This window comes from Xyrauchen texanus, chromosome 26, assembly GCF_025860055.1.
Source record: "Xyrauchen texanus isolate HMW12.3.18 chromosome 26, RBS_HiC_50CHRs, whole genome shotgun sequence".
In the NCBI taxonomy this organism is placed as follows: Eukaryota; Metazoa; Chordata; class Actinopteri; order Cypriniformes; family Catostomidae; genus Xyrauchen; species Xyrauchen texanus.
Window position 1 is genome coordinate 8,440,261 of NC_068301.1, and position 12,499 is coordinate 8,452,759.

Consider the following 12,499-nt stretch of genomic DNA (forward strand, 5'->3'; position numbering starts at 1 on the left):
TATTCCATAACTGAGGTGCAAGATATTATCTTTTGAACAGCAAGAGTATTCTAAAAGAGCAGAACATTTTAAAACAGCAGAGTTCCACCGAGTCACACAAGGAACAATTGTGTCAAATGTCATGCAGTGGACTCCACTGCATCAGCACTATCAGTAGAGTGATGGGCTTTGTTCCATATTGCTGCACATTTCGCAGTTGAACTATTGGGTACTCTGCAGGCAGGACTCTTAGAGATGGCATCCACAAGATCCTTTGAAGCAATTGAGTTCAATGTGTGAGATGCACACTATTGGTGAGGCAGTAAGAAATAACAAAGATTGTATTTAACTGTCACGATTCCTTGTCTGCCCCGTGTTTTCCGTTTCACCCTTCACTGATCATATTCCATGTCATGTTTTCCTTGTTGTCCGCCCCAAGTCTCACTGTCCTTGTAGAAAACTACAATTCCCACAATTCACGGCCTCCCTCACTGCCTGCACTCATCATTGCTCTCACCTGTGTCTCGTTTAGTCTTTATTTTGTCCTTGTGTATTTAAACCCTGTTTGTTCCTCCATTCCCTTGTCGGTCGTTTGTTGAATGTTATCGTTGCATGTTCGCTTCTCCTGTTCCTCTGGTTCTCTGTGTTCGTTCGAGGTTTCCCTGCCCTTCATGGATGTTTTCCCCAACCTGTGTAGCCCCTTTATGTTTTCCCGTATTTAGTTCTTTTTTTCCCCTTGCTTCAGGCAGAGCAGGCGATAGTTGGCTTGCTGAACCGCTGGATTCATTGTTTTGATCGGTTGTTCTGTAATGACGTGAGGAAGAGGCAGACGGGAAGTGCGGATCCAAAAGCGGCTTTATTTGGCAAGCATGAAACAGATAAATAAATAAACTCAGGAACAAATGAAAAGTCCACGATGGGAAAAAATAACAAAATACGGGAAAACATAAAGGGGCTACACAGGTTGGGGAAAACATCCATGAAGGGCAGGGAAACCTCGAACGAACACAGAGAACCAGAGGAACAGGAGAAGCGAACATGCAACGATAACATTCAACAAACGACCGACAAGGGAATGGAGGAACAAACAGGGTTTAAATACACAAGGACAAATAAAGACTAAACGAGACACAGGTGAGAGCAATGATGAGTACAGGCAGTGAGGGAGGCCGTGAATTGTGGGAATTGTAGGAAAACATGACATGGAATGTGATCAGTGAAGGGTGAAACGGAAAACACGGGGCAGACAACAAGGAATCGTGACATTAACATAGTTCATTTTAAGTGCATAAAACAATAGAAACATTACATGAACAAACAGTAATGAACCTGAAATGAACATCAACTACATTTCTAGGTCAAAGCTAACAGCTCAAAACTCTGACACACTTACTAGTTTTAACCCTTACAAGTTAGAAATAGTCCATCACCTATTCCATAGCTGAGGTGCATATCGTCCTGGTATAACATAACATAAACATTTTGGCGTAAGAATATGATGGTATTAATATGAAAATGATCAATAAATTATTTACAATTTACAACCATTGCCTTGGTAATAATATGTTACATGTAATCTATAAAAAGGTAACTGTTGTTCGATTACAAGTATATTAAAATGTAATTTAATCCAATTACAAGTACATCATTTTTGTATTTTATTACATAATCTAGATTACATGTAATCTGTTACTCCACGTGGTCGCTATAATATGGTTGTTGCTCTCGGTGGGGCGTGTGGTGAGTTGTGCTGCATGGATGCCACGGAGAATAGCTTGAGCCTCCACATGCGCTAGGTCTCCGCGGTCACTCGCTCAACAAGCTGAGTGATTAAATGTGCGGATTGACTGTCTCAGACACGGAGACAACTGAGATTTGTCCTACGCCACCATGAGGGCTTAGAGCGCATTGGGAATTGGGCATGCGAAATTGGGTAGAAAAAGGGAAAAAAGAAATTAGCATAGCCCTATTATGTACTTAAAAGTACTTCAATTAATTGAAAGTCAGTAACTGTTATCTGATTACAAGAATTTAAAATGTAATGGATTACATTTATGCATTTACATTTATGCATTTGGCAGACGCTTTTATCCAAAGCGACTTACAGTGCACTTATTACAGGGACAATCCCCCCGGAGCAACCTGGAGTTAAGTGCCTTGCTCAAGGGCCCAACAGTGGCATCTTGGTGGTGCTGGGGCTTGAACCCCTGACCTTCTGGTCAGTAACCCTGAGCCTCAACCACTGAGCCACCACTGCCCTGGATTACATAATCAGATTACAAAAAAGCAGGCGAGAATCACCCAAACCTGTAACTTTCACTTTATACATGTGATGATACTAGGACAGGACTGTTTACAAAGGTTAAAATACTCCGATTAAATACTTCGGAAACTGCATCATGGTGAAGGTGATTTGTGTTTGTTTTTTCTAAAGGACCAGTCAAATTATTGTCTATCAACAGCATACCACAGGTGCTTGTTGAAAGAGCCTAACTTGTTTGAAACCCTGCACATTCTATTTATATGCAAGACACCTGTTGTTATTATCTTGAGTTTTATTGAGTTAGTGAGTTTGACACCAGAACTTCTTTCATTTTCTATACCTTGCTTGCCCTCCCTACTTCTTGCATCTGTCAACCTTTGACCTTTAACCCTACAGGAATGTCAGGGAGGAGTAAAGGAGCATGTGTTGACCGTGAAATAGATATCATCACTCTTTTCTCTGTCCCTCATATTCTCTCCTCTGTAAAGGTCAACTGTTTTGACCTCTTCAGCTTCATTTTATCTCTGTCTCCATCTGCTTTCTGTCTCTCCTCCTGATCTTTATCTGTCTCACTCTCTGTCCATCCATTGGATCACCTCCCCCTCCAGACCTCCTACATATGACAGTGTGCCTTCAGTGTTTACTTCTTTATCTCTTTCACTGTCTTTTTGTCACATCCCTTTTTGTCTCTCCATCAGTCTCTCAGAGACCATTCAGTATTGTGATATATGCACAGCTGTTCTTGACAGAGGGCTGTAGAAAAACATGTGTTTTCTGTACAAACCCCCTGTTGCCAATGTGTCTTGCCGTGCCTTTCTGCTTTTTATGGGACCTGGGATTTTTACAACCACAGTGTTTTTGACAAGTGTTTAGAACAAAGCTAAAATTCACGGTAAAATGAGTTGAAACCACAAACCGTTGAGTTCAAAACTCTTGTGAAAATGCTTATATTGTGTATTTTTCTAATTACATTTTCCCATTAAAAATAATATTAGCACCATAACAATTTGAGTGAAATGTTAACAGAAATTTAGTATACCCCCATTATGTACCAAAAAAGTTGCAGTACAGTTGGTCTGCTTATTTGCAGCAATATTTTTAATGCTACTCACATTATAATACATAGTAAAGAGAGTGTGAGGAAGTCTTATCAGCTATGCACAGAGAATTATTGCCCTGTTCCGAATGGCACCCTATTTGCTTCGAGTCCAGACTTTGGTGACATAAGCTAATACAGACTGATGGGGTGCTAGTCAGCAAGGCCATCAGGTTGCATGAAAACTGCATAAAATACTGTATAAAAGCGTGCATTTGGGACAGACCTCAAGACTTCAATCAGATAATCTATTTTCATGAGTACGCAGAGCACTGCGCAATGTGATACACCCGTGCGCAACGTCTTAACCAATTTTCATGAGAACGCTAATTCTGAGTGCAGTTTTCGTGCCAGCACAAAATGTATGTGGGCATGGGTGGGTGTTTGTGCTATCCGTGGGTGTCTGCATGCAAACTGTGGATGTATTTTATGTAAATTATGTGACGCAAAGCGCATTTTGCTATTTTCCTGAGAAATCTCAATAAAAAAGACATTTCGATACCACGCCTGTTTTCAGCACAAAGTCTAAACTCCCAGCATTTGCAGTTTGGAGATTCCACCAGCAGGTGGTAAAAAAGTTCATGTCCAGACTCTGAAAATATGGTGTAACTTGATATTATGTCCCTGACAATCACTGTTGTAGCCATTTAATGAAACAAAAATGTATGATATTTGTGTTAAACTATCTTTAGGTGATGGTTTATTTTGATTATTATGATATTATGATCTAATTTATACCTGTATTTTTCCACCTGTTGTCGTAGAGTGATTTTGCAAGAGGGGTCGGTGGAAGAAGTTGGAGACAGAAAAAGTTATTGGAAGGATTTGGTATGATCTTTTTGAGCACATCATTATTTTTGATTATATTTTAGTTTCGTTTGATGTATAATTTGAATTCAGAAATATTTTTGGTTTCATTTTTGTATATTTGTGGTTTGATCTTCAAAATCGACTGGTAGAAGTGAAGTATGTGCAGATGCAATCTCTGTTAACACTAGCCATGATTTGTGTGTCAGTAGATGAAAATTATTCATAATACTTACTTTCTCTATAATTTAACAGAGCGTAAATCCAAATTCTGACAAGAACCACATTTTTCATGCGTATAAAAGGAGCGTGTCACTGTCATAGGAATATGACTGACATTCAACAAGGATGCAGTTAATGCACAAAAGAATGCTAATCTACACTCACCTAAAGGATTATTAGGAACACCTGTTCAATTTCTCATTAATGCAATTATCTAATCAACCAATCACATGGCAGTTGCTTCAATGCATTTAGGGGTGTGGTCCTGGTCAAGACAATCTCCTGAACTCCAAACTGAATGTCAGAATGGGAAAGAAAGGTGATTTAAGCAATTTTGAGCGTGGCATTTCACAATCTGCTCAGTTACTGGGATTTTCATGCACAACCATTTCTAGGGTTTACAAAGAATGGTGTGAAAAGGGAAAAACATCCAGTATGTGGCAGTCCTGTGGGCGAAAATGCCAAGTTGATGCTAGAGATCAGAGGAGAATGGGCCGACTGATTCAAGCTGATAGAAGAGCAACTTTGCCTGAAATAACCACTCGTTACAACCGAGGTATGCAGCAAAGCATTTGTGAAGCCACAACGCGCACAGCCTTGAGGCAGATGGGCTACAACAGCAGAAGACCCCACCGGGTACCACTCATCTCCACTACAAATAGGAAAAAGAGGCTACAATTTGCAAGAGCTCACCAAAATTGGACAGTTGAAGACTGGAAAAATGTTGCCTGGTCTGATGAGTCTTGATTTCTGTTGAGACATTCAGATGGTAGAGTCAGAATTTGGCGTAAACAGAATGAGAACATGGATCCATCATGCCTTGTTACCACTGTGCAGGCTGGTGGTGGTGGTGTAATGGTGTGGGGGATGTTTTCTCGGCACACTTTAGGCCCCTTAGTGCCAATTGGGCATCGTTTAAATGCCACGGCCTACTTGAGTGTTGTTTCTGACCATGTCCATCCCTTTATGGCCACCATGTACCCATCCTCTGATGGCTACGTCCAGCAGGATAATGCACCATGTCACAAAGCTCGAATAATTTCAAATTGGTTTCTTGAACATGACAATGAGTTCACTGTACTAAAATGGCCCCCACAGTCACCAGGTCTCAACCCAATAGAGCATCTTTGGGATGTGGTGGAACGGGAGCTTCGTGCCCTGGATGTGCATCCCACAAATCTCCATCAACTGCAAGATGCTATCCTATCAATATGGGCCAACATTTCTAAAGAATGCTTTCAGCACCTTGTTGAATCAATGCCACGTAGAATTAAGGCAGTTCTGAAGGCGAAAGGGGGTCAAACACAGTATTAGTGTGGTGTTCCTAATAATCCTTTAGGTGAGTGTATATTTCTATTCTTTCAATTTTTGCACACAGCCCATTTGCATGATCAACTTCTTATGAATGTGCTGTCTTTGTTTATGTCGCTGGTGCTTGACAGGGAATGGACTATATTATAGGATGCAAACAGTGCCGGAGAAGAAACTCCAAGTTAAATTGCACTTGACCCAGCCCATTAGCGCTTTGCATGCAATTTCGCCAAACCCACTTGCGCCTAGACTTATGACTTATATAGTGCTAGCGCTCTTAAAATAGGGCCCATTATGATTTTCTTATACATAGAATTTTACAAATTATTATTTGATATTGATAGGGTAAACATATGGTCAATGTCACAAATTACCTGATTAATGATCAAATATTTTTATTTTATTTATTATGCTTAGTATAAATATTAACTATAATATTTATTAACAATAAAATGAAAAACTATTGATATCAATCTCTTAAAAAGTAGTTGTTATATCTGCAGTTAGAAGCAGGTGAACACCTCTAAATAACTATTTCTGTTATTGTACACCATGAGAACAGCGTTAACCTGCTCACAGTGAGTTATGGGCCCATATTACCCGTCTGTCTGAGGTTACACCTTTACTCAATCAGCAACTAAAATCTGCCGTAACAGTCTTTTAACACTCTGGGAACCGACTGTATAATACATAAAGAGCAATACAAATAAAGATAAAGATGATTGAAGTCTTCAGACTGATATGTCTGCCTTCCCAGGGGGTCTCTCTGCTTGAATGCTTATCGTTGTGAATTGGTTAACCTACAGTTCTTTAACTCACAATGCTGTTCAGCAGAAAAGGGTTTATGAGGAAAGCAAGCTAAAAATAAAACAGATGCAGAGCTGAAACATAACTTCATAGCTTGATGCCTCCAGATGTGATCCAAGACAAATGAACTTTGGGGGGAAAACTGAAATATTTAGCAGATGCACGTTATATGTTAGAAGATGTAAAACTGGCTTTTTGCAAAGTCTACCTTAGATGGCAAACAGTCAAGGGGCGGTTGACAAAGATTAAGGTATTTTTTCACCAGTTTATCTATGACGACTGATATTAAAGTGAAATGACAGTACCGGGCTTAGTTGGTTCATGGCACCCTGCTTAAAAATCTGGTATCATTTTGGTTGTCACTGAATGTTTGCTCATGTTTACATCACTTTTTAATTCTATCTGCTTTGTAATGCAGCGTTCTGCTATTGAATACCCTCAAGGGAAATCCGAGGCAAAACTCACTGATTTGCAAATCCCGATGCATTCACCCTTTTGATATTCATATGATGGATAGTAAACAAATCTTAATAATAACAATGCAATCTGGGGGCCTGTATTGACGCTGACTACCACCCCTGGATTCACAAGTTTGATTCCAGGGCATGCTGAGTGACTCCAGCCAGGTCTTCTAAGCAAACAAATTGGCCCGGTTGCCTGGGAGGGTAGAGTCACATGGGGTAACCTCCTTGTGGTCGCGATTAGTGTTTCTCACTCTCAATGGGGTGCATGGTAAGTTGTGCGTGGAGAGTAGAGCGGAGAGTAGCATGAGCCTCCACATGCTGGGAGTCTCGGCGGCGTCATGCACAGCAAGCCACATGATGAGATGTGCGGATTGACAACTGAGACTTGTCCTCCGCCACCAGGATTGAGGTGAGTAACCACGCCACCATAAGGACCTTCTAAGTAGTGGGAATTAGGCATTTCATATTGGGGAGAAAAGGGGATAAAAAAAACTAAAACAATAATAATTATAATAATAACAATGCAATCTAAAGCCAGGCAGGATCCTCTCAGAGATGTTTGATGAATATGCAATTGCATAATGTTTAAATAAATAAGCTTGTTAGTATACTGCAGTAAGAACAATTAAGCTCACAATACTGGTACCCAGCCCAAGGATCATTAAAGTCAACACAAAATAGAAATTGACCATATTTACTTTCTTAATGCACATTAACGTGCTCCGTCTCTGAAATTTCTTTTCTTTTTGACACCAAGCCCTCTTATTTTTCAAACCATTCCCCTACAAAAACCTTTAGTCTCATTGAACATAGAACTTGGAAATAGAAAAAAATTACAGAGGCAAAGTGTGTTGCGAATGTCAATGCATAAGTTCATATGTGCTTATGAAAACTGAAAACAGTTTTACATTGGACCCTGCTGTTAAGTTTTTTTAATATTGCTGTTTCCAGATAGACATACCAGACAGCTAATTTTCAAATGTCTGAAACAGCGTATTCAGAGGAGAAAACACCTGGAAGACGTGACAGTCCATTACTGGTCCATACATTTGTATTATATGATCTTACATTGATGATAAAACCATGGGCCACTAATGATGCAAAACATAACAGGTGCATGGAAAATTGGTTACATGTGATGTGGCGTCTGGCTAATTTACCACCATTAGTTGCTCAGCTGTTATTCTAATATTAGCCACAACGAAATAATTTTGCACAAGGGTGGATGGCATTTGTACATAGTTAGTGGCATACCACGTCTCCCGTGAACCATGAAATACAAGTTATGTCATTATGCCCGAGTATCAATATGAAGATAGTGAAAAAGCATTGCTGATCGAGACTGTGATATTTTAGGCAGTTAAGCCCTCTTTGCAATCCTTTGGTCTTCCAATTCTGTACTGAATGTGTACATCATATGAGCTACAGCAAGTCTACAGCAGGCTAGTGCTGGAGATTTACATTTTAAACCACTCAGTAAACATTTTAAACCACTCAGTAAACATTTTACCATGACATAAATGACAGGGAAGCAATTAGAATGGAACTCTCCTTCAAAAAAACGTTCCTTCAAATCCCTGGACGTGGTTAGACTTGCAAAGGATCCAATTATATTACAGTTAAATTTGCCTATCAAGAGTCATAGGCTGACTATGACTCTTGATAGGCAAATTTAACTGTAATATAATTGGCTCATCGTGCTATGAGTGGTCCCTCGCATAAGGTCAGGGCTCTACGCCAGTGCACATGCTCAGGCAAAACGCAAAATTTGGTGCAAGTTTGACAAATGGAATGTTTCTATTAAGGTCAGCCAGTCGTGGTCTCGATCAGACTGTTGAAAACTTGCCTGGGCAATGATCCTCAAAAACTTCTATTTATCTGTAGGGATTTACTAATAGTGGGACAGATGGGATGGGCTATCTGGGGAGGGTGAAGAGTTGAAACAGTTAAACATGGCTTCTCCCTTCATTCCAGTGTGCTGTCCAGCTCACGAGAGGATCCATATGGAGACAGGACAGTATTACTGTAGCATTAATTTACAGTGTGGGGGAAGGGAGCAAGCAGACAGCTTAAAAACTCCAATCTTCCAACTATTCCAAGTTGATTTTCATCACCCAGATTCTCATTTCAAATGGGTTCAGAGACTCACAAAGGTTAATATAAATGCAATTTGCTAATGCATTAGATAATGCACTGAGGGTAAAATGTTTGACATTTTCATTAATAATTCGCAGACAACTGTAAACCTACCTGCCAGCTTTTGGCAATAGAAACATTTATACGTGTTTCACATATGTAAAAGGGCGCTAGCGCTAAGCGCACCACAATGCCTTAAGTCATGCATGCAAAGTCAGTGGGCAGCTATATCGTTACATACGTTGTAATCGTGGTGCTTGGTCAGGTATCACAGACTGAATCTGGGGCTACACAGGAACTACAAAATATAACAGAAGATGCATTTGATGTTCTAGACTCAAGTGTCATCATTGTAGCTTATTTGTGATTTAAAAATTGTGTTACAAGTGCCTCCTGTTTAGGGTAGGGAACCAATAACCCCAAAACCCCATTATTTTCATGACTTTCGGTTCCATTAAAGCTTCTCGAATGAACATTCTTCCACCGATGCGGTTGGGACACCATCCTAAAATACACGGACATTGATTTTTGCGCTGTCCTTTAGTGTCACTACCACACCACTAAATCAGCAGCGCTACCAGTGTAGCCTGAATCCCAAATGAATGACTCTAATGAGTCCGTTGTTTTGAATCTATGCCACAAAAAATGCAGTGCTACCTCCTGAGCGAATGAATCTTATGAGTAAGATCTTTTGAATCTACACCGCAAAACATACAGCACTACACCCGAATGAATGTCTCTTGTAGTGATTGAAAATCTGTGTGTGTTACAAGTGCCTCCTGATTAGGGTAGGGAACCGATAACCCCATTTAAATAAAAAAATACGTTCTTTATAGCGAATATAAAAAAACGTATTGATCCGCAAGTCATTCATTTCATCATGTCCGACTCAAAATGAACCAAAAATGTTTGCAAAGTTATGTGTACTTATGACTTGTGAGACATAAATCAGAGTAATTAAATATACTCATTTTAAGTTTTGTAGTAATTAGTTGTATTTTATAAAATGAATAAATGAATAAAATATATTAATTAAAAAGTCCATGAATCTGTTATGTTAAAATTTGAAATAATTTGGTAACATGTTGCTGAGGGCAGTAAATATTTCTTCGTCAAATGTACTAAAAGAATTGTTAATGGAACCTTTAAGAGGAATTGGCTTATGATTCCCATCCCTACCCAATTGTCCCCTGAAAACAGTTTTATACATGTTTTATTAAAGAGACAGTGGCAAGGAATTGGACACAAAGACAATGTTGCCATATGGCTACACTGTGCGGTAGAGGGTTAATAGATAAGTTGGACCGGATAGGGAAGGAAAAGCCGCCAACACATTCCAAGCATAAATGTTAAATCTAATACGTTCTAACTCTCTCCCAGCATGTGGAGGCTCATGCTAATAACTTTAACCATCCCTTGTGGCATCTTATGAAATGTCTAGAGTGTGCCGAGCTCTAATCTAAGCTAAGGGTGGCTACTTTAAAGAAGCTAAAATGGAAGATATTATTTATTTATTTACCATTTTGTTAGTCAATGCAGGGCCATTATTGACCATTTTGGCGCCATAGGCGAGAGATCCCTATTGGTACCCAATTGGTGGGGGGGACGGGGGGTTAACTGAGGGGGTCATGGTGGCGGCCTCCATATTGGCACCCCCCCCAGCTGGTGGTGCCCTAGGTGACTACCTAGTACGACTTTGACTAAAAATGGCCCTGAGTCTCTATATATTTCCCAAACTTGCTTTTGTGTCATTTTATAGCTTAAATTACTTAATCTGAAATGTGCAAAATAGTAGTAACCAATCAAGCGTAGGTATGTCCAAACATTTGACTGGTATTGTAAATTTGCCTTTCTTTTAAATGTATGTTATTACTTCTGTTTGGTAAGACCATTTTATACGATGCAGTTTATGATACATCATTGATACTCAATTCTACAATTAGTCATTGGACACTGCGGTGCATAAAATCAAAATATAAATGTGTCGTCTATTCAAGAGTCTTTACGTTACAATACCAGAGTATTACCTCTGTCTAGCCCTCCCTTATGGTCTAGTCTGACACAGATGGCAACAACCAGTATAGACCTACAACAGCTGGTGGAGGTCTAAGCTCATAACAAAGTGGATCAGTGGGCACAGCCAACACGACAAGCCACCGAGACTACGGACGGACCCTGTAGGGATATTTTAGTCTGTGGTACTTGGAGAAATGACTGTTCTTATTAAACGATAATCACAGAAGGTTAAGCAGCTGCAAAGCTTAAAAATGTCCCCCCTGACTCTTTCCCCCGACTGTGCATAAGACTTCCTGGTAAGGATTACAGACTGCAGCTACATGTGGTGTTGTGGCTGCATACCTTCAGTCGGTATAAAACCAATCTGTTGCTGAGTTTTCCTTCAACCCAGGCTGAGAATCTTGTTAGATGAGGAAGATGGGGAAGAGAGAGAGAGAGAAAAAAGAAAAAGATAGGAGTGAAAAACGGAGAATTGGAGATGGATCATAGAAAACGATGGTGAATGATGGAGAATGTTGTTTAGATGAGAGCAGAGACGGAAAAGATGGAAGAGAGAGAAAATCAACCTATGACACACAATTTTTAAGAAATATCACTCTCAGCTTCTATTGGGACATCACACTTTTAAGTGAGGGATAAGAATGTGGGAGTGAGAGATAGAAAGGCCACATATTTTCCAAAAGTGAAATCTGTGCTTTCAAAACTTTACATTTGTGAAACATTACATTCCATGAGAGGAAAACATTGGCTAACCCCGTCCTGTGGCTCATAGTTTCTCAAAGGGTCTGTCTAAGCTGAAACATACCTAACCACTCCACATTTTGGTTTCTAACCAATATGGCAGCAATTAAAGACATATGTGCATTTTCATAAAAGAAGCTTTCTGAAGCAGCATGTACACACATGAATATATGCATAACATAGTAACAACCTAACATAAAACTTAAGGAATATGACAGACAATAATGTGCATTGAAAATATGGTGCATGTATCATTTTGATGTTAAATACTGTAAAAAAAAAAATTACAATACAATATTTTTTGTTTAAACTAATATGTCTCAACCATATGGGATTAGGTGGTCCTGATTTTCTAAAATGCCACTTAACCATTTTATATGCATTATAAACATAAATGTACAGCCAGTCGGCCACCAATCCAAATGGAAAGTGTGACATATCTTATTTTTCCCATGCAACCTAAATTTGGTCTATAGCTGTGTTGACAAAAGACATTAATGGTGCCATTTGTAGTAGTCAAAGTATAATCCTCCTTGTTAGAGGACAGGGACTGGTATACAGTATTTGAATAAGCTGCTGCCCCCTATTGATAAAAACCCAGTAGTGCACCTTTTAAAGTACAGTACTATATGAAGTTTGATTTTCAGATAATTATTT